At 46.1% G+C, this 5,744-nt stretch overlaps 1 long non-coding RNA gene across 2 annotated transcripts; it reads left to right on the forward strand.

Moving 5' to 3' along the window:
* The first annotated feature begins 395 nt into the window (after positions 1-395).
* LOC123176315 (uncharacterized) lies at positions 396-2,962 on the forward strand. Of its 2 annotated transcripts, none has more exons than XR_006488460.1 (4): positions 396-917; positions 1,339-2,199; positions 2,543-2,646; positions 2,733-2,962. It is a non-coding gene; the product is annotated as an uncharacterized lncRNA (long non-coding RNA). The 2 variants fall into 2 exon arrangements; XR_006488459.1 differs by having other exon boundaries at positions 2,546-2,646.
* Positions 2,963-5,744: the final 2,782 nt, after the last annotated feature.

Here is a 5,744-nt window from a genome sequence, read left to right on the forward strand (position 1 = left end):
CAGTGCTCACCAAAGCTGTCCTGCTTTTCCCGCGTGACTGAATTCCGCGACCGGCGCTAAGGACAACCTGCTGGATAGACACGTGAGTGGCAGTGTACGTTAACAAACATATTTAACCGAGCCTAAAACGAACCCTCACAACGTTTTAGGTTTTCAACCGTCCATTTTATTGATCTGGCCGTTTACATCCGTCGGATGCGTCTGTGGCGCAGCTTACCTGCTGTCCATGGGGCAGCTACTCCCGTGACTTTTTTGGGCTCCTCTTGTTGATTGGGCCAGTAAGTGAGCGGCCAGGCCAAGCGGCCCATCGGATAGACAGCAACTCCCTTCGCTCCGTACCCTGCCGACTGCCTTCCACGCCGCAACCCCTCTGTAATCTTATCGTGATGGCGGCGACAGCGGCGACCACGAGGAACAACACCCCAGCTTTCTCCCTTTGCATCGTTGCGGATCAGTACCGTGGGCACCACGCACTATGAGCGCACCACCGTGCCAGTGTGGCGTCGTTTCGTCGCTAAAGGTCCATCCATGAGGGATACAGCCACGTCCCGGTCACCGCCGCCGCGCGCCCGATCTCCTCTGCCTCCAGAATCCCAGTCGCGCCCCGATCTTCTCGGCCTCCTGTATCCCGGTCGTGTCCCCGTCCCCGCTGTGGCGGCCGGATTCCTGACGTTGCGACTGGATCACACCGCGTCCTGCCCATCCACTGTCCCACCGTCAACACCTTCCTTTTCCAACGATGGTGATGCCGCCCAAGATGGTGGTTGTGCCCCCGCTCTCTGGACGCATCATCACGATAGATGTGACCAAAGGGCAGCACGAACAGGAAGCGAAAAGCCTCCTCCTGCAGCAGCGGAGGCGATTGGGATGGAGCCGCTGCCACCATTCCCCCGCCACTCTGTTTTCCCGACAAATTCGTAAGTGCCTCCTTCCCTCTCTCGGTTCGCACTTTCAAGTGGTGTGCTTGTACACCTAGATAATTCGAAGGACTAACATCCCCTACTTGAGAAAGAATGTCGTGGCTGAATTAGTAAGACTGTAATATTTCGCTCCAATCGATCACTATGGTTCTTGATCCACTGGATGGCAGGAGAGCATAGATGATTGCTAGGTAATGAAAGGGACTGTGAGCAAAGGAGCATGATCCTTACGACTCCCGTTTGGATAGATCTGTGGCGATCTATTCCTCTGGGGCTTTCTATCTTCATGATCTTTCTGCCCTGCTGGGGAAATGGAAATTCCCTTTATTTATTGAATCATGTACCATTTGTTTTCAAGGTCGGATCCGATTATGGGTGTGTTTACCTTGATTGCTGCTTAGTGCTTCTTTTTGTGCAGCATGTCATTTTCAGAGCTTCAAGTGAATGGAGGTCGAAGGGTGCTTTAGGAAATTATTGTGGTGGTCACGGGGACGTCATGCCAAAGGTAACCGAGTGGAAGTGCGATTTATTCAGCTGTATTATTATATCAAATGAAATCCATATTATTATAAGGACCGGCAAAAATGATGGCGCGGCAGATAGACGATGGCTGGGTGGAAGGAATCACGATTAGATGACCTACTGCTTTTAAGTGGCGATGGTAGAATTTATGGAGAAAAGACGATGGACTATGCACTTATCTGCAATCCCTCATTTTAATTTATTCATGTCATAGATATTCTACTGATATGATAATCTTCAGGTAGTGGACTTCCAGGAACAATGTGTAGATTCTGGATGTTAATATTTTCCTTCTGCTATTGGTTACTTGTAGTGCTATTCTTATTTAACTCATGTGACCATATTAATAACTTTCTGGTAAATCTGATAAATTTTTGACAATTTTGGCTATGTATTGACCAGCAGTATGAATTACTTTGTCTGCCCTTTTTTAGCTTATTCAACTTACATATGGAGATGAGCATAAGACTTTTCTTGTGGGTTGTATCAACTTTCACTTTGTGATTCTTTGTGTTCTTATACAGTGTTCACCATGTCCAATTATTGATAGCTGGAAGACATAAGTCAGGTGGCTTTTCTTGTTCGGAATTTACTCTATGGTCTCATTAACATGTTTGCAAGCTCTGTAGTATACAACTTATGGTTTTCCCTGCGGAATTGCTTCCTTTACTTGTGCAAGAGGCAGAGGTGCACTCCTCTACATGGGAGCATGTGTACTTCTTCGGGTCACAACAATTCATATGCATACTAGCTGCAGGTTAGATTCTTATGAGAATTGTATATTTCTTTCAGTGCATATGTATAAATTGCATCATAGATTTTCTCTTTTTCTCGGTAAGTTTATTGTATTTAAATCACCCTGACACGTTAACTTTATGTACAATTGTTGGCTTATCTGAACCATTTCAATCTGATTAACTTTTTCCCTGGGAGTCTGCTCAACATATAAAGGATGATGATTACCAGACCTCTTATTTTATCATGCATCTTCTCTCAAATATAATGTCCTGTTTTATCTGTCATATATATATTTCTTTTGTCAGTCTAATTCGCCTCTCTTATATAATTACTTAGTGAATATTTGTTACTTTTTGTTAAAGAAGAATGGCGAAGCCACCAAGAATGCAGAAACTAGCTCATATGTTGCGAGGAATCACAGACCTAATAACACAATGCTGTCATGAGAACGGGGCGCTCTCATGAGGTAATTTTATTACGCACCTTTTCAACAGCATGCAAATATTAGTTTCACCAAGTGTGGATGTATTTTAACTTGTGTCGATTCTCAAGGGACATGGAGGGCCAGGGAGGTGCAAAGATCCATGAAACATGTATTGCCGTCCTCAGCGATATATCATCTTTCTAACACTTTCTTGTTCGAGTTAATCTTTTGGTTTTCTACTGTTCCAGTTGTATCTCCATGGATCTGGAAGTATTTGTATTGATGAAAGGTGTCAAGTATTCTTGGTATGTATCATTGACAACAACAGTTTTGCACTATATGTAATGAGCTTTCCTAACACCGTTGAGTGAGCTATTTGTTTGGGAAAACCTGCAATCTCAGATGTTCTTAGATTTTTGGCTTCATAAATCTTACTTCATTAATTAGATGTCCAACATAGACGCAGTCTATTTGACAAAGAATAATGAATAGATAGACTGTCAATCATAAAAATCAAACCCCAAGCTCCAACCAACTATTTGATTAGTGAAATATATATTTGCCACAAATTTAACATTATTTGTTACCATAATTTTGCAACTTCTGACTATTCTATCGTCAAAATTGACGGGCGCAGCAACGCGCGTCATCAACGATCTAGTACTGATTGAGTACCAAGCTAGAGCTTATCCATGTGGAAGACTAGACTTGCCTTGTGAGTCTTGACACACCAGCACCAATATATCGCTGCAAGTTCATTGCACCAAAGACACTAATACTAATTACTCCCTCCCATAATGTAGGATTTTTTTTACGCTAGTGTCAAAAAACGTCCGACAATGGGACCGAGGGAGTACATTTCAATGAATAAGATGTGCATGCATTCTCAAATCTATTTTTAACTATCATTTGGTCAATAATATACTTCCTCCGTCCCAAAATAAATGTCTCAACTTCTTATTAATTTTGGTATAAAGTTGTACTAGAGTTGAGACACTTATTTTAAGACAGAGGGAGTATATTTTCGTGATTTAAAAATTATACCACTGAAAAGTTCATCTGAATATTGAATTCAAGACATGGTTTTAAATAGAGTGTGGTTGTTCTACACCCGCGGACATTGCACCCCGCTACACCCACGAAAACTTAGCAAAAGAAATCAGAAAAGCCTGAAACTTTGCAGATCAACTATGAGCAAACGTATGCTGGTTGAGTACGAAGCTAGAGTTCATCCATCTCGAAGACTAGACGTGACTTGGACACAGTGCAGTCACCATCACAAATATCTCGCTGCAAGTTCATTGCTCCAAACATATTCATATACTGTACATGGTTTTGTCCTTTTTTACTTTGCCTGGCTGCTTATACGCAACTGAGCTCGTCATTTCTCCGGGAGAGCTCCAGTCCAGAGTGAGTACTTTTACAGAGCCAGTCACTCCAGACGTCGGTTCGCCATGGCGGATCTCCTGCAGAAACTCTTGCCAGATATCCTTCCACGGTCATGGTTATTTCTCCTCTGCCCTCTCTTCCTCGTGTCTGTGCATTACTGGTTCACCAGAAAGTTCAGTGCGAAAAGGCAGCGCCTCCCGCCTTCGCCGCCGGCCCTGCCCATCATCGGGCACCTCCACCTCATCGGTTCCCTCCCCCACGTCTCCCTCCGCGGCCTCGCAAGGAAGCATGGCCCCCGACGTGATGCTCCTTCATCTGGGCGCCGTACCAAACCTCGTTGTATCCTCCTCGCGCGCCGCCGAGGCGGTGCTGCGCACCCACGACCACGTCTTCGCGTCACGGCCCCACTCTGTCATCTCCCACATCATGTATGGCTCGTCTGACATCGGCTTTGCGCCATACGGTGAGTACTGTCGGCAAGCACGAAAGCTCGTCACCACCCACATGCTCAGCGTCAAGAAGGTGCAGTCTTTCCGCAGCGCCCCCACCAAGGAGGTACTGATTTTCAATTATCTTGCAATTTCGAGGCGCTGGCAGCCTTTTTTTTTTGAAGATATTACTCTCATTATTCTCGTACTGATTTGGACTCTCACTACGTCAGAAACAAAATAAAGGAAAAGGGCTTTCGTGTTGTCCTCTGCTAACAGTTACTCGCTCCGTTCGGGTTTATTTGTTGGAAAAGGTGTGATGGCACCCGGGAGTCCCGGCACCCTCCAATCTTGCCGTCCAGTGGCAATAAGATTCGCGCTAGCCTCTGTCCAGTTGCAGACGCTTTGCAGTTGCAACTTAACTGGACAGGCTTTTTTAGGGAGACAAGCAGCGACGAGAGGAGGGTCATGCGGTCCACGGCAGGACCTGGTTGAAGTGACATATAGATTCTGCATGCGCCCACCCGTATCACATGACTCATGATGGCAAGAATTGAAATAAATAAAAGAGGTAATAGCACCCTAGGTATCCTAACTTGCATACAATGTGATGATTTAGTCCCAAAGTTGTAAAACTAGACCAAACCATACCTCAACTTGCATCCAATGTGATGTTTTAGTCCCAGGCCAATCACAGCTCGGCAATTGGCTGCCAAGTGGCTGGGCCGGTCACATCGCGCATTTTTCACAAAACCCCCTGCCGTTTCCCCGGTCCGACCACTCGCTGCCCACCACGCAGCGCCTCGCTGCCCGCGTCCTCCGCGCAAAGGGCCGCCGCCCAGCAGTGCAAGCCCGCGCCGCAGTTCGCCTACACCCAGAGCTTCCAGTACGGCCAGGCAATGGCGCATTAAGCAGATTGCTTTGCAAGCTCGTGAAGAAGGAGAAGATTCAGGTCTCAGGTGAGATCGATGGGTAAGATGGCTCGCAACACGATTATATCTGGGAATTTAGAATTGTAGTTTACCCTGCTGCTTTCTTTTCTTTTTTGTGGGTGGATCTGATGTCTCTACATATAATAGAGTTGTATGCTGGTGGCTCCTCTACGGCCGGACCAGTGCAGCCGTTCGTCTCCTCCATGCCTGCCCCAGCGCCGCTGTCTACCTCCACTATGGCCGTCAAGGTCTGGCACTCTGGCTGCAAGAAGAAGATTGCTGCTGTCCAAGAAGACCGATGGGTTCAGTTTCAGAGTTTGAGTTCAGTACTTGAGCCTGCACTTTCAGTTGGATCGGCAAGAACAGTGCAGAAACGATGGATGAAACTGAA

This window comes from Triticum aestivum, unplaced genomic scaffold (assembly GCF_018294505.1).
Source record: "Triticum aestivum cultivar Chinese Spring unplaced genomic scaffold, IWGSC CS RefSeq v2.1 scaffold67395, whole genome shotgun sequence".
NCBI lineage: Eukaryota > Viridiplantae > Streptophyta > Magnoliopsida > Poales > Poaceae > Triticum > Triticum aestivum.